This window comes from Haliaeetus leucocephalus, unplaced genomic scaffold (assembly GCF_000737465.1).
Source record: "Haliaeetus leucocephalus isolate CR32 unplaced genomic scaffold, Haliaeetus_leucocephalus-4.0 Scaffold0, whole genome shotgun sequence".
Taxonomy (NCBI): Eukaryota; Metazoa; Chordata; class Aves; order Accipitriformes; family Accipitridae; genus Haliaeetus; species Haliaeetus leucocephalus.
Genome location: NW_010972436.1, coordinates 27,198,404 through 27,221,254, shown reverse-complemented (window position 1 = coordinate 27,221,254; position 22,851 = coordinate 27,198,404).

Sequence of the window (22,851 nt, the reverse complement as noted above, 5' to 3'; positions counted from 1 at the left end):
TACTAATAACAAACTAAGATTCTTAGGTATCAGTATATAATGAATGGCTTTGGCGAGCAGTTCTTATTTTAAAAGTGAATTAAGTTGGGGATATAAGCAAAGTTTGAAAGACAAAAATGAAGATTTTTATGTTCCATGGTGTTCGATGTTGAATTTGACATTTTGTGGATAAATATATAATTCTTTCCATATATATATGTACTTGCAAAATGTTCCAAATGCAGTTCTGTAGTTTTGGATCTGTGGATGTTTCTAGAGCAGATGTAGTCTCAATAGTACCATCGTTAACTGTAATGAGGCAGTAGCTACATAACTTCGTCTAAAAACGTTGCACAAGCCTCATTGTAATCCACTGAATAAAGTTTAAAAACAAGAGTTGATAGAAATCGGAATCTTAGTATAGCAAGATTATGTTTTTTTTTTCCCTAAAGAAAGTGAATTCAACTTAAAAGAATATTTTCAGCCTTAGCCTAAAAAACAGGTAGTGGAGAGAGTTACTACAGTGTGAGTGTTTTCTCTGTGTGCATGTGCAATTTATTTGCACAAACTAATTTAAGAAGGTTAAATTTGTGTTTGTGAAACTAATTAACTATACTCCATGGTTTTAAAAGTGGAGTCTACAGTATTTCAGTTAATGAATAGTTTTGGGTTTTAGTTATGATTACTGTGTTGACAAGAAATCAGAATTTGAAAGTCTTGATCAGCTTTTCTGTTTACAGAACAATTGTAGTCCTGCAGGGTTGTTTTGTAGTGGTGAATGTATAGGGCGTAGTAGGTCCTTATTGTATTGCTCGTGTGTTAATTATTATTGTGAAGGAATGTGGTCTTAATTGGTTCATAATATAGTTAATGTGCCTTTAACAGTCTCATTTTTCAAAAATGGTAAATAGCTGTATGCTCACTTCTGTTTTCATTGGCAGTTTAAAAATGCATTTAAAAAGTGTTACAGTGTGGCTGCACTTGACTATAGCTAACAATTAGCATATGCTGTTAATGTTGTTCTTGCATACTGTTAGACTGTCCAGTTATGGGCTCTTTAACAAGCATAAAGCACCTTAGCTGTGCAGAGTCGCTACAGGTCAAATGTGTTAGTATCAGATTTTCCTTGTCATGCCCTACAAATGCAACCAGCACGCACTCGTATTTCATTATTCCTTGCTTTGTTTTCTTCATAAAAACTCGGGGTCTTCATACCAAAATGATTTTGTGCCCATTTCTTTAAATGATTGGATTATGGACAGCATTAGACCTCTAAAGACAAAAGTCCTTTTAGAATGCTTCAGTTCTGTTGCTTTGTTACACGCCCTTTTATATTTCAGGGGAAAAAACACTGTATTTTGTAAAATAACCACCAGGATTTGCAGCAGCTCTGTTAGAGTCATAACATTTTTTTAGCTGCCTAGTGTTTAATTTGGCAACAATGTACAAATTCTCCAAGTATCACACTGAATTTTTGGTATGAGTTAAGTATAAGTATGATGCTTCTGGTTTTAGGGACTAATTGTATTTGCATTTTACTGACTTCAGTGGAAACAGAGTTAAGGTATTAGGTCACACTTCAGCCAGAGGGATGTTTTTGTATTGGAGTTGGGTTTGATTTTTGAAAATTCCCCACCCCGATTTGTGGAGCAAGCAGGTAAAATTTAGTTTATTCCCTCCTTCTCCCTCCCTCCCCCAGCTTTGTTGAGATTTAATTGTTCTCTTTTTTCTGTTTTGATTTATGCAGTTTACATTTTTGAATGAGGTGAAGAAGATAGCAGAGTTGTAGCTAGTCATGGTAGCAGTGATACTAGATTGCTCCAGTTTAAGAGAACAGGATACCTAAGAGTCCTTTCTCAAGTCAAGATTATTATTAGGGTGTATGTTTTGATAGTTGGTAATGAATCTTTAATGCTTTAAAATCCCAAATTGATAGTCTAGTACAACACAGATTTAAGAATTGCAATTACTTCTGTATTCTGTATAAATAACTGGAGGCTTCTGGTGAGTCCACCTTCTTGATTCCCAGAAGAGAGGCCAGCATCAGAGTAAACTTTTTTTTCTGGCTGTAGGTTTGCTATCTCTGCTTTTCTTCTGCCTCCACAGGGTCCCTCTGGCAATTAAGTTAGTCTGATGGTATCTATATAAACTAAAACTAAGAAATGGGTATTAGTTTGTCATTATTTTTATTAGAAGGGCATACGGGGAGGTTGTCTGGGTTTGTGGTGCTTGTCTTGCTGTGGCCTTTTCAGGACTGTGTGTAAGACGAACTACTAGTTCCCAAACTACTGCTGCTATTGGTTGTTTCTTACTTCCAGACTGAATATTCTTCTTTGCTCTTGGTATTTACCACCACTACTAATCTTTTTGTCTGTACCTGGATATGTATAATTTGGAAATGATTTGCCTTACAGCTTGGAAACTGACGCTCTAGTCTTCATAATAAGTATCTTCTCACTATTCCTGGTACCTTTTCTCTTTGGTGAAGTAAATGAATAGTAGAAGATGGAGATTATGCGAGTGGGAGGCTTTGTTGAGGTACTTGCTGGCCATCTAGCCTTTACTGCCTTTTTGGAGAAGTGTGGAGATACTCCAAAATTTTGTGGAAAGCTTCCTAGCTTTAGGCCTATGCACTTTTCCAGAAGTGACCATGAGCACAGCTTCCTGGGATTATGTTTGATCTGCTACCCAGGCCTTTTCCCATTCTGTTTGGGGAAATACAGAAAGAAAGGGGAGCTACGAGAAGGAAGGAAACACTGAGCCACAGGAAACCCTACCTCCAGTGGACAGGATCACTCCTCTGTGGCTCCTGAGGTCGGAAGGTGTGAGCCTGAGGGGCCAGGACTCTGTCTTTGCCTAAAGCGTGTTTCCCTTTTCCCCATCTGGTCCTCACACACACTGTCAGCTTTCAATGCTGAGACTTGTGGCAGAGTTGGCTTTTTCTTGGCCCGCTCTGGTAGCCATCCTTCCACCCTTGTATGTTTTAATTGTATGGAATCAAGCTTGTGTACCAGCTAGAGGGGCTAGAAAAGGGCTTGGGAACAGCTGGTTCAAACCAACGGGGTATGGTCCTCCCTCTTGGATCTCACCTCTCCACTGCTGTCTGTAAGGGAAGAGAACGAAGTAGGGTTTAAGCTCAGATTTCTAGACTTAGAAAATGACAAATGGCAAGGAGTACTTAGCATAAAACCTTCATTGAACTGTTTGGGTTTTTTAAATCTGTTCTTCCTCAAGTGACAGCATTCACCTTTGCTCAGTATGATATTCTCAGATACACAATTTCTGTTAGGTCATAGCTCTAATTCTGTAAGTTGGATTTTTTTGTTTAAATGCTGTAAAGATTATGCAACAAACAGACCTTAAGCCTATATGTATTTTTTTTTTAAGTTACATTGTTACCTGCTCTGAAAGCTGTCCTGTTTTGTTTTTCTTTTTTTTTTTTTTCCTATTCTCTGTTTGGGAGCTGTGATGTCAAAATGCTGCATGTTGGAGCAACCCAAAGCAGTAGAGTTGGGGATTTTTTGTTCTTTGTATCTTTGTTACTTTGTCAGTGTACATAATCATAGTTGTAAAACTAAATTTTAAGTTCTGCTTCGTGGCCACAGTCTTCTATAGATTTTTTTTTTCTCCTAATGGAGTCATTAAAGTGGAAAAACTTGAGTTCCTGATTATTTAACTCTTTGCTGTTGTAGTTTATATTGAACAAGAATAGGGAATAGTGCACATCAGTGAATATGAGAGCAGTTGACTTTGGAATATATATTTTTATTATTATTTTTAAATAGGTGCATTTGCATTTAGGCTAATGAAGAGATGGGCGTGGTCCTGCTTCCATTGAAGCCAACAGCTTTAACAGATTTTTGTCTTTTTCTGGCTTTTTTGCTTTACTGGCATGATAGCTCGAGTTAGGTAGGCTCTTTGTAAGTACAAGCTTAGTAGTTCACCTTGAACATTTGTTATCAAGAAACTCCAGAAGGATGTGTTCCCAACCTTTTTTATAAGGTTTCTCACTACACTGACAACTTGGAATTAGCAGGATAATTTTGCTTTCTTTTAAAGCTGAGGAATGTACCTACTGCAGAAACTTTGGCTGAATTGAATTTGTGGGTTTCTGAGAATTTTGCACCTTGTTTTATCCTGATCCGCTTTGATGGAAATATAGCCTTAACCATACTAAGACCTTGATTTATTTCCTGTGCAGTTTATCCATGTCAGTCACCAGCACTTTTTTTGTTTTGTAGAACATGATATAAAAATCGGGCATCTCTTATTTTTTTGGTAGATACTGCTTTCTAATTTTTTTTTTTAAATAACAACTTTGCCTATCAATTTTATCAGTTATATAGAATGGAAGTTCCTTATTTTTTTCATTAGCAATACTGTAATCAAAGGTGCAAAAAAAAAATGCATTTAATGTATGTAGTCTGTGCTGTTAAAGACTGTAAATGTATCAGGTTAGGAGCAACTTAAAAATATTGAGGAACTGGAGCTATAAAACCTCTTTGCTTGTTTGCCAAATGAGCTTTAAAAAGGAAAATATTTACATATAGTGTATAAAAAGCTCGTTAGAGAGAAAGAGTAAATCAGAGTCAATTGAAAATCATTGCCAGACAAAGATTGCTTTACATTTTTTTACTGTATAAAATACAACCAATTTAAAACTTGTTTATGCACAGTAATAACTTAATGAGCATAGTTTTTTCACAGAATTAGGCTATTTCCAATATATATGGGAAAAATAAGTTTCCTTTTATTTTTTATGACAGATATACAAAGATTAATAGTGTCTATATTTTAATATGCTATCTGGTGTCTGAAGTATATCTTTTACATGTTTGTTGGTTAAACTCATTTACTTAAAGTAGCAAATTTTACACTGCTAGTGGAACATTACTGAAGGAAGATTTTGTGAGTTGATCCATTCAGTAAGCCCAACAGAAATATGTGAAAGTATAATTTAGCTTAAAAAAAAAGTCAATTGTTGATTATACAAGATTTTAATCATTAATCAGTTTAGGCTTATTTAAATATTTCTGTAAAACAACTGTGGATGTTTGAATGAACGCTGCAAAAATCTTACTTCTACCTCTTGTGTAACATTCTTAAAATTATACTTTGCAGATCTCTTTGGGATGTACTTTGATATTACAGGGCGTTGGTACACCTTAACTTGTGAATTTCATCTGCTTTTCCTTTTTTTCTGTTAGTCATTTTCTGTGCAACACCGGGATGCCTTGTGGCTGGGGCTAGATTACGTTCACCTGTGTAAAGTAGCTTCAGGCAAACTGTGCACACTAACACGTGGTTTCTATTAAGCAAAAGGTACATCAGTCAAAAGAGATTATAAGGTTTGTGTTACATGTATGAACGTCTCAGAAAGATGAGAATTCTGTAATAAATCATGGCCAGTGTAATTTTCTAGTATTTTTATGTATGTGATTGATTCCTTTTATTTAAATAATCAACTGTGTTGTATGTATGTCCCTAATAAATAGTTACAGCTTCTTGATTTGTTCAGTTCAACTCACACTACTTATTAGCTGCTGTTCTCCATGTGAGATTAATTTGGTTTTGGTAATTCTGCCTTGAAAAGTTGTTATGTGTTCTGCTTTAACACAGTTACAAAAATTAAAATTCTTCATGTTTTATGAGTCTGGTTTTATTACTTCAGCAAATTCTGTGGGAGAAAAATGGGCAGTTTGGGTTGGCATTTGTTGTGCTTGGGTCTGAGGAATATCTTTTGATCTGAATGCAAAGTCACACAGAGACAACTTCTGAAAATGTAGACTTGCATCAAATAGTTAAAAATAAAGGACAATGTTTAGTAACTACTTCACATAGCATTGCTGAGGGGCAGGGAGGAGTCTTGCTGAATCTGACATGTTTCTCAAACCAAATTACCAAGTGTCACAGATGTGGTTTTAGTGGGCATGGTTGATGGTTGGACTCGATGATCTTGAAGGTCTTTTCCAACCTAATGATTCTGTGATTCTGTGGTTTTGTTGACATAGGTATTGGAAGCTATAAGCAGGAACAGAACTCCTTTATGCTGAATGTCCTAAAAGACACTGGATGACAACGTGCTTTGCAAATCACTGACATGCAGATCTTGATTCCTCTCTCCCTTCCTCAGTGAGATGAATTCAGGCAAATCTCAGGTGTATGGAAACTCTGTATATTCTGGAATTGCACACAGTGAGTGTGTCTATATGTGCACAGCAGGTCAGGTATCGATAGTCAAAAAATGAAATTTACTGTATTGTGAACACTTGCTTTTTTATTTGCACTGTCAGCTGCTTTTTATAGGCTTTTGAGGATCCCTTCTATTCTGCGTATAATAGCACTTTATATACTTCATAAGCATCGAGGGAGATTCCTCCTGGTAATGCAGAGATTCATAGTGCCAGTCTGGCAGGTCACATGGGCTGGGATTGCCCTTGGTTTTTCCCCTAGTAACAGGTGGAGCATGAGCTGACTATACTTATATTGTCGATGGGATTAATCCTGTCCTATGGTTTGTGAATGTAATACTGGTCGCAAGTCGAGCATTGCACAGCTAATGCAAGAGTGCAGCTTGTTTGTCTTGTGGAGTCTAGTGTGAAATTTCAAACCTCGCAGGGGAAAAGCTGTTCCTCAGTTTAGAGTTTAAAATTTCTAAGCGTTTTCTTTTCTGGTGAAATGCAGAAAAAAATAATTGATACAATAGTTTTTCATTAGTGGAAGACTTATAAAAATTTTCGTGGTGCTTTGAATAATTTAAACATGTGCATTTCCATATTCAGCTGACGTATACATGTTAAATAGCTCAATATGAAGTTACTCGAGCTCACCTTTGAAAGAGTTTCTCCCAAATCAACACCCCACAAACATTTTTGGTTCCCTTTTCCCTTCGCTCCCATCCCAAATCCCCATGGTTTTGCATTTCCCGTATCGCGTAGGTGAGCGAGGAAGAATGTACCGAAGTTTTTGTGGGTTCGGGCTGTACGTCCTCTTTGGTTTAAGACTGATCAAGGGCTGTCACTTAGGGCAAGCCACAGGAATTTTGGTTCCCAAACAGCCGCAGTGCCATCCCAGCCCTGATACGTTGCATGGTAACTTAAGAACCAAATTTGAAGTCTTTCTGTAAAAATGCCAAACTAGGATAATGGAAGCTGATCAGATGTGTTTGTTGGTTTCTGGCCTGAAGCTATCTTTATCTACTCTTAGCAGGTTTCTCTTGTCATTGCTGTTTTGGACCCATGTTTTATAAGTTAATTTTGGGGACACTGCAAGAAGCCCCCTCTTTTTTTTTTTCCCCCTCTTGCTCTTTTTTTTTTTTTCCCCTCTTTTTTTTTTCCCCCCCTCTTTTTCTTTTTCGGATTTCCAAAGCACTGTTATTTAGCAGATCATTTGAGAAACATCCCTCCACTGACAGGCATCTCTGCTTTTATTCAAATGCAGCTTGGTTGCTTTGATACTTGTTCCAAAACACCTGTAATGGAATAGTTGCAACTATTTTAGTTATAACTATATTGGCACCTTGCCTGTGAAGATACTTTGGAAAACAGTCGCAGTGAGATGTTTTCCTCCTAGCCTGTTACCCCCGAATTAGTCTGATAACATTTGGTATTGTCTGTTGATTTTTAAATAATGTTAATTGAAAGTATTTGACATACATATTTTTTGATAGGCTGACCTTTGTGAAGCCATGCAATTTGGTTGGACTGTTCTGATTTGAATAACAGTCCGATATAAAAATGAAAACACTGTGATTCCACAGTGCTAACTCATTAAACTTACTGAGGGAGACCTTTGATTTCTAGCTGATGAATCATGCTGTGTATAGATATATATAGTTCAAGAGTGTTGGGTTGCAGAAGATGCACAGCCTCAGTAAGTAGTGAATTCAGTTAAATACTCTTGAAGAATTAGCAGTCCTAAAAGAAGCAGCATTCTTTTTCACTGTTTAAAGAACAAATTTTGCTGCGTTGTATTTGTCTGAAAAATCGATGTTACTGCAAATGGATTACAAACAAGTGTAAACCTGAAATGTTTGTTTGTTTAGGGTCAGTGTGTGAAATGCAGAAGATGATAGACATCTGAGGTGGAGAGAAGAGATTTAGCATAAAGGTCTCGGTCTAGCTGTTAAAATTATCAACTAAAGTGACAAGTGTTTATCGAAGTCATCTCAGTTTCTTCACTAATGTGTTGTCCTAGAAATGGATCTCTCTCTCACACGGGTGATATAAGGAGTACTACTTTACTTAGCTGGTGTAATTTTCTTCCTCATAGCAGAGCCACTGCCTGCCTTCTGAATTTTACTACAAAACGCTATTTTATATAGTCATTTCAGACTATATGACTGCCTGCCAAGTAGTTTCTGCTATTGCTTGTGGTATAGAATTCCCAGATCCTTGTGGCTTGAGTAAGTGATTACTGAAGGTAATCTGTAATACATAGCTCAAATGCAGTTTTTCTCCCCACTCCCCATGTTTGTGACCTTCCTAGTCTGTGATGGTGGCTGAGAAATGTCTGTCACAGCAAACCATTAATGTTGTAGGGTAAAAAAGTTTATGAGAGATCTCATAAACTGCAAAGTTGAATGTGAGGTTGGTAGTTTTTTTGCTTTTAACATAAAATTGTAGCTCACTGCCATGGGTTTATTGTTTTGCTTTGGGTCGTTTTAAGAAAATTTTAAAAATAGCAGTACAATATTTAATAGCTGTGTTTATTTTCTTTTCACAGATCTGCATATAAATCAGGACCCAGTGTAGTTTCTACTGACTTTTATTAACAATAATAAGGAGATAGATGCAAGTAGCAGGATACATGGGTTCTAACTGTGAAATCAGTGTTGAGAAAAATCTGCTTGAATGCTTTGAAATGTGCGTATGTAGCTATACGGGCATTCTGATTTACAGAAAGAATTTATTACAACATAAGCTTTAACTTTGCCGATAAACTGTTGTTTCGAGAAATGTAGATATGAGATTCAGAGCTTCTGGAAGTTGCTTGGTTATATTCTCATAAATCAGAAGATCGAGTGTCTTCTGTAGGTGAGTTTTGAATCTCAGGCAGGCTGTTGCATAGGTAACTATTTAGCTAATCCTCTTCTATAAATCCATAGCTTACTAACTCTCAGCAACTGTTTCTGATCTCTCTCCTGTCTTGCTGGGCTACAGACCTATTGAACGAGAGAGTTCCTTCTGCTGTTCACGGGGTTGAGGATGACTTGTCAGTGCTCAGTGTAAATAGGGAAGAACTCAAGATCTGTTGAGTTTAAGTCAACGTAGTTGTATAAATGTGACACTAGAAGCTTGTGGATTATACCCGGAACAGGGTGGACTATAATCACTTTAGAGTGGAAAAATAAGACTGCAGAAGATTTATCAGAACTTTAAACAAAGATGAGTGGTTTTAGCTGAATTTCTGGGGTACTGCTTTATTATTTCTGTGATCCACGAGTCCATTTTCAACAAATTTTATAACCTGTTGGCATGGAGCTTAAAATGCAAAAGGAGATTTTATGTGACCCTGTTACATCACTGGCATAGCAAAGCCTATAGAGCAATTCCATCAAAACTCAATGTCCAGAAGAACAAACAACTTAAGAGGGATGAGCCATATGAAGTCACAGGTTTTAATGGAGGAAATAAAATCTGTCTTGCTCATGCCAGGGGTTGTTATCAGGATAGTCGAATGAATGGTGCATTTTGATACGGTGGCCACCTGAAAGAAATGGGGATGGAGGTGTGGCTAGAATTCACTTTGTGCATTTACTCAGGCCTCATAAATTTTCTACAGAGTAAGTGACTACGCTCTTCTTGCAGATCTTATAGCTGTGTTCATCCCGCGTGCTGTGTGAACACCTCCTGGGAATGGTGTGCTTTTATTGTTTGTGCTGCTGTTGCTGTTCAGAGAGGACAGAGTCGGTGTAGTCCAGCTGAGAGTAGATGGTAGCAACAGCTTGTGTTTTCCCTCTGTTCAGCGTAGGCATCCTTTATCAGTAAGAAAAGTTATATTCCATATATTCCGTCCTCTTGGGACATAACCACACTAAAGTTCTGTAAGCGCGACTGCCTACAATGAATAGTTGTAGAAATAATTGTATAAATATCTATCATTAGATAACCTGCAAAAATTTTGCCTTGAAATTTAGGGAAACAGTTAAGGTACAAGAGCCAAGCTTACACTGGCGTGCAAGGACACAAAGTCACCCCTCAGGTATTTTACAAGCGACTGCAGGAGTCTGTAAATCTGGTGACAGCCATCCATGTTCACCAGGGAGAATAACAAATACACTCTCCATGAGTTTTAGCATTTAACACTGGAAGATTAAAGTTTATCTTCATTCTTAAATTTTATAAGTTGTGCGATGTTAATACCATTACTATTTCAATACAAATATGTTCTTATAATCTACCTATGATTGAAATATGAAGTATTGCTGCTGTTTATCTTGTAAATTAAATTGCTCTTTTAATAGGTCCCTTTCAGAAGAGTAGACACTAATGAAAACTTGGTGCTTATTCCTTCTTTCCTGAGGGACCTTTGCCTGCCTTCCAGAGGATAATGAAAAAAAACCTACCCAAACCAACAAACCCAATGATTTATACTTCCAAATAATTAAAAAAAAAGAGGTGATTTTAAGATGACTAAAATAATTGAGAGCTTTGTTGTAAAAAACAACCTGATTGTCACCCTCTGATCTAAATCTTCCCTTACCTATCAACTGGTGTGTTTATAACCACTTTTCTTAATTCAGAGCTGAGAATACCACGTCTCTTTCAGATTCAGCCTTAGACACAGACATTGATCATGACTGGATTGTACTTGGATAGCTTGATAATAGGGATGTCAGAAGAAATTAGAGGTTAGACATCAGTATTAGCTTTTCCAGCAGGTCCAAAATAAGTAATAAATAGGACATGCACTCAATTAGGTAATCCCTGGAAAGCAGAACTCGCCTCACCCAATAGTAATGTAGTCATGAAAGTTTTATTTTTGAGTGAAACATTCATTGCCATTGATCACAGGGTGGTGTATTAACAAGAAGGAGAATGCTGCATCTGCCACTACAGGCTCTGCTCATGATACAGTACGAGCTGGGTGAACTGGAGAGGCAGAAGAAAGGCTGTGGTGACACTCCAACATATTTCTTGAGCGGAATATTTCAAGCATATTTCTGTCCGCAGCCAGACAGCGGTGATCTGTAGGCGCTGGGATGAGCTGAGTCATTGGGCAAGGTCTGGGGAAGCTTTGGGGTGAGGAAATGAGACAATTTTATCAAGGCTGACACCTCTCCCTTAACTGAAACCGCTACCAAGGAAGAGATTTATGCATACGCCTAGCTTAGAGCATCTGTCGGATCCCATTGGCATCAGTGGTACTACTTAAGCACTTAAAAATAGACATTACTTTTAGCTAACTTTCTGAAATGGTTTAAACTCCTTGTGTAAAAGACATTCGATAAGGCAAACCAGTTTCTAACTTCTTCTGATGTCCTGCTGTTGTCTGAACATTTACATACAAAAGCTGGTGGCCTTCCCCCGATCTCTTCAGTTGACTGTGTGTGATCCAAGGTAATTGCGTATTAAGATCTTCACCGCTCAGCAAAGAAGTTATTCAGAGAGAACTTGCATCAGGATTAAATCCTAATGTATCCAGTATAGTACCTTTTAAACTTTGCTATAAAACCTTGCTGGGTAGCGAGGCAAGAGCTAGCAAACTGCCGACGTGCAGTGGTACAAAGCCTATGATGAAAATGCTTCTGGATCTAAACCTTCAGGAAAATGGTGGTTGCTCAAGGAGCAACACTGCTTGCTGCAGAAAAAACCCCTGCACTACAAGAATCGACAGGTTTTCAGAAAGGATGGAATATTTAAAGATGTGAAGTTGTGACAGAGAGGAAGTAATGAAAAAGAAGAAATGCAAAGAAAAACACACGTGGGAGGCATAGAGAGAGCTTAAAAGCAATGGAAGAGTTTTTGAGAAACAGTTCTATTTGAAAAAGTGACTCGTTTGTGCAAAGTGTGTTATTTAGCTATGGCAATTGCACTGCCCTCAGTGGAGAAGAAGGGGTAAACCCAGTGTCTGTTTCTAGCAGCATGATTTTTTTTTCTTCATGTAGAGAATAAATCCATGGAGAAACTAGTGAAGCCTAATTCTTGGAGCAGGGGGATTATTCCCTTTACATCAAAGATGACCCACATAATATTCAAGAAGTATTAGACAGGTTTCATGGACAGATTTAAAGGGGAAATCTCCAAGAAACATATTCTAAGAGAAGAACTGGTAATGGTTTTAAACTAAAAGAGGGTAGATTCAGAGTAGATCCGAGGAAGACATTTTTGATGATGAGGGTGGTGAAACCCTGGCACAGGTCACCCAGAGAGGTGGTGGATGTCCCATCCCTGGAAAAGTTCAAGGTCAGGTTGGACGGGGCTCTGAGCAACCTGGTCTAGTTGAAGATGTCCCTGCCCATGGCAGGGGGTTGGACCAGATGACCTTCAAAGGTCCCTTCCAACCCAAATCATTTGATGTTAACCGATCGGCTCATAGGATGATAACATAAAATAAGATTGTAAGGGACTTTTGAAGTATCTACTCCTGTTCCTGCTCAAAGCCGGGCCAGTTTCACAGCTCAGAGCCTTTTCCACCCAAATTCTGCCTATATCCAGAGATGGAGATCCCACTCTGTGGGTACGTGTTCCAGTGCTGCACCACCCTCGTAAAGAACGTTTTTCCCCCTTATACACAGTTCAGATGTGGGTGAATTTGAGTTGCACTTAGAGAAATGGTGATGCCCTTGTTCAGAGCAGAGCCATGGTAAACAAGGAAGGTTTGTGGACTATTCAGAAAACATAAGTGTGACTGTACTGTTGTTCTAGCTGTGGATGTAAGTGCTCTTGAAGACGGTGTGTGCCTGAACAGAGTTGAGCATGAAAAGCTAAGGCATGAAATAAAATACAAATAGCAAGTGATTTAAGAATAACAAAAATAATTTTACAATTATATAAGGGATAAAAAAAAGACTGAATAACTGTCGCTTGAATATTCAGTAAAGCAGGAGGGCTGTTAAAAAATTTATTTGTTTTTTTAATTTTTACTTTATTTTTACATACTACAAAGCAGGCTGCAACCAGGTGAGTGTCATAGTTAATGCCTGTAACAGAAGGGTAAATGCCTCTGTCTCTAACAGGTAAGAAATCAGTTAGAAAGCACATAAAAACGAAAAATGTTTTAAAATGGGCTGGACCTCACAAACTTTGTTGTAGAGTACTTACGATATTCCAGATGGTGAAGACAACTGAGGCAACATTAATCATGAAACCCCTGATGGTCCAGAAAACCAGCGAAAGGCAAGTATACTTCTGCCTTTAAAATGGGGGGGGGGAATAAATTATAGGCCAGCTATTTGGACTTCAAGTCCCAGACAGATATTGGAACAAAAAGTCAAAACCTATCTTGTAAGCACTGAAAAGATGCTGAAGAGGAGAGTCGCGGTTAACCTGTGTGAAGCTTTGTCAGCTCCATCTAATTCCCTTGTATGATACTGTTAGAGATAGAAAGGAAACAAAGTCATGTAAATTGAATTAAAAAATAAACAAACTTGGCACTCTTTTCTAAGATAGTCTTGTAAGTGGTTTTGGAATGTGATGTAGAATAAGTAGAATGGGTACAGAGCTTTGTTCAATGTGTAGTTGTTGAAGATTTAATGTCAAAATGGAACGATTTGCCAAGCAGAATCAAACAGGCTGTGCTGTCGGTGCACTAATAATATTTTTACTGAAAATTGGATTTTGTCAGGGTGTCTTTAGACTTTGGTAAGTCAGGCTTAGAGTTCCACAATCACAAATTTGTGAATGAAAAAAAAGTATATGAAGTTCTCTGAAAGGGTTAAAAAATAATCTAGTGCTCAATGACAGCATAGGAAAATGCTGCTCAGGTGCAGTTCTGTGAAGGATTTGGGGATTACCGGGAAGCACAAGTGGATTTGGGATCAACAATGCCCGGCTGTTTTGAAATAGGCAAAAAAAAAATCCCTAACGGGGTGTACAAAGGCAGGGGTAAGCAGCGGCACGTCCGAAAAAATCCTTCTGATCTTCCCTGATAAGGCAGGAGCCGGAGGGCTGTGCCCGGGTCTGGTCCTCGCTCTTCAAATTGATGTAGACAGCTGGAGTCGGTCCAGCTGAGAGCGATGGAAATGACCAGGGTCAGAAAAAAATTAGGGGCATTTGGGCCAGAGAAAAGGAGATAGGAGTGGAGGTGATGGTCTTCAAACGTCTCCAGGCGTCCTGCCAAACTGGAAGGGCACCACGTGTCTTTCCTGTTCAGGGTATATAGGGTTAAATTACAGGAGGAGTTTTAGAATTTAGGAACTTATTTTAGATTAGCTATGTAGAAAAAAGGTTTAATGTCTTAACATTAAAAGCAGGGAAGCACTGAAAAAGATCTAGGAACCTTTATAAACTTTTTTGGAAGCTTTTAACACCAAGCCAGGCAAGCACGCGTCAGTTTTGCCTTTTCGTTGTTGTCTGTTCACAAAGCAGTTTTTCCTAAATTTCTGAAAAGCTGCCCTTTAAAAAGAATTAATGCAGCACCTCTGTTCTCTTTTTAACTCCATGTAATACTTTGATTTGCCTTTGTAATATATTAATTTTCTGTGTCCTCCATGACTCTATCAATTAACATTGCCAGGCATATGTAACCTTTTTGGGGGGGCAATATGCTCCCTTACATTAGGAGTGCTTTAGGGAACTGCTGGTAATCTAGTGATGTTTAACACAGAATTAGGTGGTCTTACCTACCAGTATTAGATGTGGTAGGAAAAATATCTTGTGTTGTCTGTGGGTTATTTGACTGTGAAATTTTTATTAGCATTGTTTTTTTTTTTTTTCCTGAATTATTCTTAATGTTAGGTAGGGAGACAAAACCTTGGGATTTTTTTTAGTTTTCTGTAAAAACTGAGTAATACTCAGAAGAAGAAATGGTTTCAGCTTTTAAATTTTTGTGCAGTATCACATGGGAAAAAAAATCAAATTAAATTCTCCTGTAGGGAGAAGCAGGGATCTTTTTTTGACAAAAAACCTGCCTTTTTATGCACAAAAATCTAGTACTTAAGAGAAATATTGAAATAAGACCTAACACTTCAGGCCTTGCTAGTTATAGTAATTCAAAGAATTTAATTGATTTCTCAGAGGAAAACGAGGCACAGCTTGTTTCAGTGTCTGTAAACTATAGTTAAATCCATTTGGCATCCTTTTACTTTCAACTTAAGAGTTTAGATGAGCAATTTTGAAGCCCAAAGATATAGTTTTCAAGTGCAAGGAAAGATTTTTCTGTATTTTAAAACCGTGTGAGTGTAAGTTTCTATTTAAAGCACGTTTCCCAGATGTTTGGAGTGGGAAGAAAACATACTTGATGACATTTTATCTGTTTTCATTCAAATGCAGGCTCCTTCAACCCTTTCATCATTCTCTCTATAAATTCAAACTGTTATTAGCTCATCATATATAGATTTTCTTTTATTTTAAACCCATGACATGTTGTAGTTCCTCAGTAGATAAATAAGTCTGTACTGTAGCTATTTCAATTCATCTCGGTTTTAGTGACCTTTCAGGGTATCTTGGGCAATCTACTCATGTCAAGATAATAAGGGCAAGTCACAGCATCCAAAAAAGGGCTCACTAGTGTGAGAACAAAGATTGATTGTTGCTAGTCTGTGTGGTGCCCAGAAGATGCTAGTCCTGAATACTGGCAGACACCGTAAGATGAGGTGTAAGGAGTTTGCAGTTAAATGGCGAGATAAATGCTCCGTGACAATATACCAATGTGGGGGGCAATCCGGACAAGGGTCCTCTTTCCCATTAGGTCAACAGGTGACAATAAGCTGGGCCATTAAACCCAGTTTAGGCACTTTCTCCTCGGACCGTAGGAAGGATTGTCCTCCCAGTGTAAAAGGATTGCACGAATGTGCTCAACAAAGCACGTTTAAAAGCCTTCCTTAAAATAAACACCACCTTCCACATGTCTCGCTTGCTGGCTAAAGACAAAATAAAAAGACTTTTCTTGTTCATATCTCTGATAGGCACCAGGTGAACCACGGCAACAAGCTGCACACCTGGAAGCCCTTCCAAAAAATGTGCCTTCATTTCAGGAGTGAACAGGATCAGAGATGGTGGTTTGGAAGCCTGGCAGAGGCTTTTGTATCATCATCACAGGGCTGCCAAGTGGAGCTGATGCAGTTGCCTTTGTCTTATAATTAGCATCTGCAAATAGTGATTACTATATATTAATTACCTAATCATTCTTCAACGTCCTGGCGGTGGAGCCTGCATGGAGTTCATTACTTACATCTAAATTTATGGTGGAGAATTTAGCTGGTATTTGTTCTGTTTTTCAGGGAAGCATCAGCCACGTGTGTCCAGCAATCGGTTACCAATGGTCCTTGAGCTGCTAATTGTGACAGTAGTAAAAATGAACCCGTCATGACTATGTCATTCTAGTACGTACAGCTGGCCCCTTACATACATTACAAAAAAAAAAAAAGTGGAGCTCATAAAGTGTTGTTTCTCGGCTCTTCCTTGAGGACAGCAATGTGTCGAAGGAAAGACACTATTTGCTCATTTAATCCCATAAGAATCCACCTTGTGCCTCTGGCAATTGCTGTGCTCCACAGTTTGCTTGATCCCGTAGTATGGGGAAGCGTAAGCAAGGCTGCTTCATGGGCAGCTGGGGAACATTTAATTTGCTTTGGTTTACTCCAAATGGGACACCGATTTATTCTAAGTTTCAGGTTGGGGATAGACCTTGAAGTGCAAAGCAGGACTTGGTAAGAAATAATTTCTTTTTGCGTTCAGCTTGTGCAATAGTTGATTCAAAGGTGGGCTGAGTTTTGTTACTAACAAAACTTGGGCAGCCTTTCTGTGTCTTTGGGAGGTCTTTGTAAGTTTGTTGGTAGATATCTGCTACTGCACCTGCAGCTAAAACTTTAAACCATCTTCAAAACAGAGGGAAGAACCAAGCAGAATGGCCAGTATCTTTAAGAGGGGAGATGGGTTTCATAAAGCTGTCCCTAAACATCAGATAAAGTTACTTGGCTAATGCACAGACAGCTCAGGTGTCACTTGAGATCTAGGTACCTTTTTTTTCCCCTCAATCCTATAACTTTGTGGTTGGTTTTGCCCCAGTGGGTAAATTCTGACTGTCCTGACTTGAAAGGAGTGGGGAGCTGGAGGCAACAGCATGTCACCGTTCTGCAGTGTCTCAAGTTTGGTCACTGGTGGGCAGCATATTGCTTATGGTTAGATTTGAGAGGTGGGTCATTCCATCTCCCTTCCCAATGAGTCACTACTCAACGCTACCCTTTCTCTTCCCCCTTTGGGAGGTGAAGGTTTATCTTACCACTTGTTTACCACTTGTTGTGGCTTTTTCTCTTCCATCCCTGGGTCAGTTCTCCAGCAGGTGACAGCCCTGCTCTTAGCAGGTCACCGCGTGGGATGAAACATCATCTGCTTCTACACCAAACCACTGCCCAGCTTCTTCCCCGCAGAGAAACCAGCTTTGGTGTCTCCTTCTGACCAGCGTCCTTGTCCTTGATCATCCCATTGCACTAAGTTAATGGGGTCCTCCTGATCTTACTGCTTTTCATCCTTGTCACCTTCTCCTTGAGCTCTGCTTTCAAGGAGATCCCACTAGCACTCAGGTCATGCTGGGTCTCTTCCACGTTTTATTTTCCAGTAGCTAAATGCCCTTGGAACCCAATGCAAGACTTGGAGGCTTCAAAAGTTGAGAGTCCTACTGTGCGCAAGGCAGAAACAGCCATTCCTCTGCCCTGATAATAGGACACTGCAGCTATTGCGGTTCCCTATCTTTGGTCCTTCTGACTCTTTTCAACCCCAGCTTCCAAAATCCCTAATAAAACTCCATTTTGCTTCCCTGCTGGTGTTTTTATGCCCTGAAAAGTGAGTAAACACAACATACTGTTGTGTCTTTAGCTGATCCACGCCCTCGGACTGTGCAGCACGTTATCTGCTGTGTTTACTGCCAAAAATAAGCGTATCTTGTAGTTCATTCCTGATAGCTGCGCAGGGGTAAAGTGGTTGTGGGGGAGCCTGCCAGCCTCTCTTCTAGCTCCTCTATCGTTAGCAGAAGCGACTTTTAAATTCAAAATACTTTGATTGTTAATAAGAGTTGGTGTGAACTCCGTGTTCAGGAAAGTGTTAAAAAAAATAGCAATTTTACTGGTAATTATAGAAAATACGATCTTGAGCCTCTGCGGTGCAATGCATGCGCAACTCACGCCATTTTTGCAGACGCTTCAGGTTCATGCTGCAAAAAGTTAGGGAGAGAGATGCTTAGGTTAAGAAAGGGAGAAACACACTTAGGTTTATTAACTTGCCGTTTATTCGCCATTGTATCAACTCCTGCCTGGGAGGTTATAAATAAACCTACTATTGATCTGATGCCTTTGGAAAAGAATTCCTGTCTAGCGTGCAACGCCGATAAGTTGGAAGCTGCCTGTTCCCGAGTCCCTGCGTCATGTTTATCGCTTGGCTTTGGGACGGACCCTCGAGGAGCGGTTCTGACCCACCCTGTCGCCGCAGCCTGTCCCCCACACCACCAAAGACATCCCTCCATCTGACGGGTCCCCCCCCGACCCCGCCGTTGCCGGACCGTCCCAGCGAGTCGCTCAAATGATGCCCTTTCGCCTCTCTCTCTTGCAGGAAATTTAATCTCCCCGGCAAATGACACCCTGAGCTATTTTGGAGCTGGGCTGCAGAGGGGGAAGCAAAGCGCATCAGCGATTTGACTGGAGGACGACAACCCAGAGGGGGGGGCGGGGGGGGCGGTGGCACAGCCAAAAAAGTGTTTTGGCACAGCCAAAAGTCACTGCCGGGGGACTCGGGGGGACCTTCTGCCTCAGGTCCCTGCCATCGCTGGGGTTTCTGTTTTATTTTCCTGGAGGAGGGGAAAGGGGAAGGGGGAACCAAAACCAACATGGTCTCCCCATGTCCTCTGTTCCCCTTTTCCCCCTTCCCCCTTCTGTCATCGCAGTAGGAATCGGCTTTTTCTTACCCTGCCCAGAGCTTTGTTTCTCCTCAGACTGTGACGAGACTCCAGGTAAGACCTAAACCTTCATCTAAAGAGAAGCAGACTCGGGGATGCTGATATCCAGCAGAAAATAGAGAATGTTTTTAGTAGCTGAGGGAGGGGTGAGGTTATTTCTGTGCCAGTGTTACTGTGCTGGAGTACGTCTTGCTTTGCGAAACATAATTGAAGATGGAGCTGAAGGTACAGATAGTAAATACATCCTTCTTCTGGTCTGAACCAAATATGGATTGCTTTGCTTATCTACTTCTGACCACGTTATCAAAAGAGCAAAGATTAATCTCGAGAGGAGAAAAGAGAGGAAAATCAGGTTTAAAGCTGTTGATTGTATTTGATACATTTTGTCCCCGAATTTGAGATAGCAGTGTGCATGAAGAACCTGGAAAAAAGAAGTTTCCTGCGGAGAGGTGGCAGCAAGGAGTGTTTTTAAAAGTTTAATTTCTAGGGCATAATCTCAGTGCTGCTTTTCTCTTCAGCAAGGGCTTTTTTTCCCTCTGAGCTTCTCTCCAGCGTCAATACCGATTCACACTGCAGCCCCCCACCCTCCTCGTGCTTCTACAAATGGCTCTGACGAGAGATGGAGCTCGACAGCTGAGGCTATTTTCGGCCTTACAGCTCAATGGGGTGGAGTGGCTGTAATGACAATGACGTCCACTTGTTAAAATACAAGGGCTTATGTTGGAGCCTTGCTGCTAATTGTCACCAAGGGAATTCTTTGTCCCCATGGGAGTTGTGATCCCGCAACGCCCTCGCGTAGGAAATCGCATGTGCTAAAACTTGAGGCAGTGTTTCTAGCTTAATAAAAGCGAGTTTATTTTTCTGTTAGTGCAAAGGATTTAAGAGTTGGGATTATTTGGTTCAGCGCTGGTTTTATTTGTGTGAGGGAGAGAAAGGTACATGCACTTATGCATGTGGAGAGGAAACATGCATTAGTGCTGCCAACTCCAGACATGTAAAAGTCTAGCCTTCTAAACCATAAGACTAATAAAGTAAAATAAACCAGTGTGAATCCACTCCGAACCTTTAAAGCTCACCTGGCTCAAGTTGTCTGTCTTTGTCAGCTGAGCAGATGCCGGGGTGTACCTACAGCTGGGATTCTGCCATAGCCACTTCTCTCCAGGGGCTGTGTGTAAAGCAAAATCCAGTTGGGTGAAATTTGTGGTGAAATTGCTAGAGTTTACATCGCTCTGTTTCTGTCCCCAGGGTGGCAAATCCAGAATTTTTGTCTTTTCCCTGTACTTGTCTCCCACCTTCTCACCCCCACAGAGCAGGAATGAGCATCGCTGTATGCCCGAGACCTCCCTTGTGCTGTAGCCTTTATTTACACATTGTCGGAGCAGCCTGGCTGCCTTTAGGCTCAGAAGAATAAAAGGAAAAGATGCTGCCATGGAGTCTTGAGGGGCTGATCTGAGCAGTTTTAGTCCTCTGGAAGTTTCTGGGGTTGTTCTGTAGCTCCATTGAGGGGGGAATCCAAAGTGAAGTCCCTATGCTGCAGCAAAGACCAAGTAGGAAGAAGTTCCTTCCTTGCATGGAGCTTCTTGAAGCTATTAGTGTGTTGGTGGAAAGTGATTGCTGGCCATAAGGTTAAAAGAGGGATAAGCTTTATAACCAATAAGTCTGTCTCTATATCAAAGAGGAAAGATAATACGTGCTTTAACCATATAAATCATCTAAGTGGCTTCAGTCTCCCATGTTTAACATTAAGGGTATGCTTACTTATGTGACTGGAGGGTGATCGGACTGCCTTGTCTGGTAGAATGCACAAACTGCGATTTGTTCTTGTTTCTTGTTGGAATTTTCTAACGGTTTGACTCTTTCCTTTGCTGCCAGTCATTGGAAATATTCAGGTGATTGATAAAGGGTTAATACTGGGAGCATGAGGTGATGCAGGTCCCTTCCTAGACGGTGCGTGTTTAACCCTACCCTGAAGGTCACAAATGTAAGGTTGTCTTGCCTTGAGCTTAGCCATCGTTTTGCTGAGGGCTGCTCACCAAGTTTAACATCATGTTAGCCACTGGCCTGCTGTGAAATTTCCCTTAATGTCTCCTGTGGACTTTGAGGAGGCAATAGATGACAGGGAATGCAAATGAGCCTTACTCCGAATTGAGTTAGAAGCTTATTGCAATGAGCTTAGTTTATTACAGGTACTCTGTGTCCTGCATCTCCTACAGTGCGTGGAGACCAATCCTCCAAACTACCGCGGAAAGCTCTTCAATCTGTACATCAAATGACCTTTGAACATGCTAAAATCTGTTGTCCCTCACTGAAGTGGAATTTAGAGTAGCCCAAGCTAAGCTCTGAGTCCGGCTCCTCAGTGACAGATACTGTTCCTGCTCTGATGAAACGGGCATCAGATAAATTCTGCTGTCTCGGATTAGTGCATTGGCGCAAATCTCTACTTACACCTGATTTAGAGACGTAATGGGCACGTAGCACTGGGTGTGCTGGTGTGCATTTCACCCCTAAAGCATCCTGTCTGGTGTGTAATGGCTTGTGGGAGTCCATCTGTGCCCATCCGATGTCACTAAGCTTGCAGCTGACACTGAATACTTGTGCTATTTCAAAGTTGTCTGTTCCCTGGGAGGTTGTTAGAAGTAACAGGGGCAGCTGGGTTACTGCTGTTTTCCCTCAGCAGAACTTTAAACATCAAAGGAAACCTGCACTTCCCATTTTATGACCTGTCAACTTCCCTTCCCACCCACAGATGCCATTTCCTGATGTTTTTAGATGGAACAACACACGCAGATATCTCATGTAAACTATAGTAATAATAGTGCTGCCTTGATTTTTATCTAAAGTTTCTGGTTTAGTGGTATTTTTTGAAACCCAGGGATCCAGAGGTGGGAGGTTCCCTGTGAATCTTACCTTTTCCCATCAGGAGAGGAAGGAATGCAAGGCTTAGCAGTTGGCATTGTGGAGAAAGTGCAGGAAATATGAACTCTAACAGCAAGAAGATGACCCCAGATCAACAGTTTGCTGCTTCAGCAAAGAAAGGATAAACGAGGATTGAGAGAATGAGCAAGCAGGCATGGGATGACTCTTAACATGGTATTGGAGAGAACCTCCATGCTCCTGATCTCTATTCAGACTTCAGTGGTCTCTAGGTCTATGTGTCTGTCCTCACCTGGGCTTTACGTCCCCAAAGTCTCCGGTTATGCAGGTGTGCTACTTGTGGCTGCATTTATCTTGGGAATATTTTATGAGATGGTTTGCACGGTGCTTTTTGCTCTTTGCCCAAGGTCATGGTGGACAGGGTTCCCTTTCTAACCATTGAATTGAAAGGCTTGGACAGAGAATATCCTGCCACCCCTGTCCTCCCTCATGCCAAAGAAAGAGCATCATCATAGGCAGCTGACTGCTTGGGGGGCAATATGCCACAGTGTGGGACCTCTATCTGCTAAGAAGTTGTTGAAGGTTTTCCAGATGCGGCTCAACATTGATGAAGCAACACGAAACCAACCCATCAGCCAGCACAGCACAGTGAATCAATCGCGGGAGGTCAAGAGAGTGATGGTACCACCATCGGGACTCTCCATCAGGAATCTCCATCTCCTGATGACTCTCCTGGTGAGCACCACCTCAGATCCCTCCGGCAGGAGCTGGAGTAGTCTGTGGTAGTTCCCACTGCAAGGGACTTGCTCGCTTGTCCATGGGGAAGCAGGTGTGGGGCAGAGACCGAAAACAGTGAGGACAGGAGTGGGTAGGACGCCTTGACTGGCCGCGTGGCCGTGTGTTGGTTCCTGGACAGTGATTTGATTTATTTGCATTACCTGACAGGTC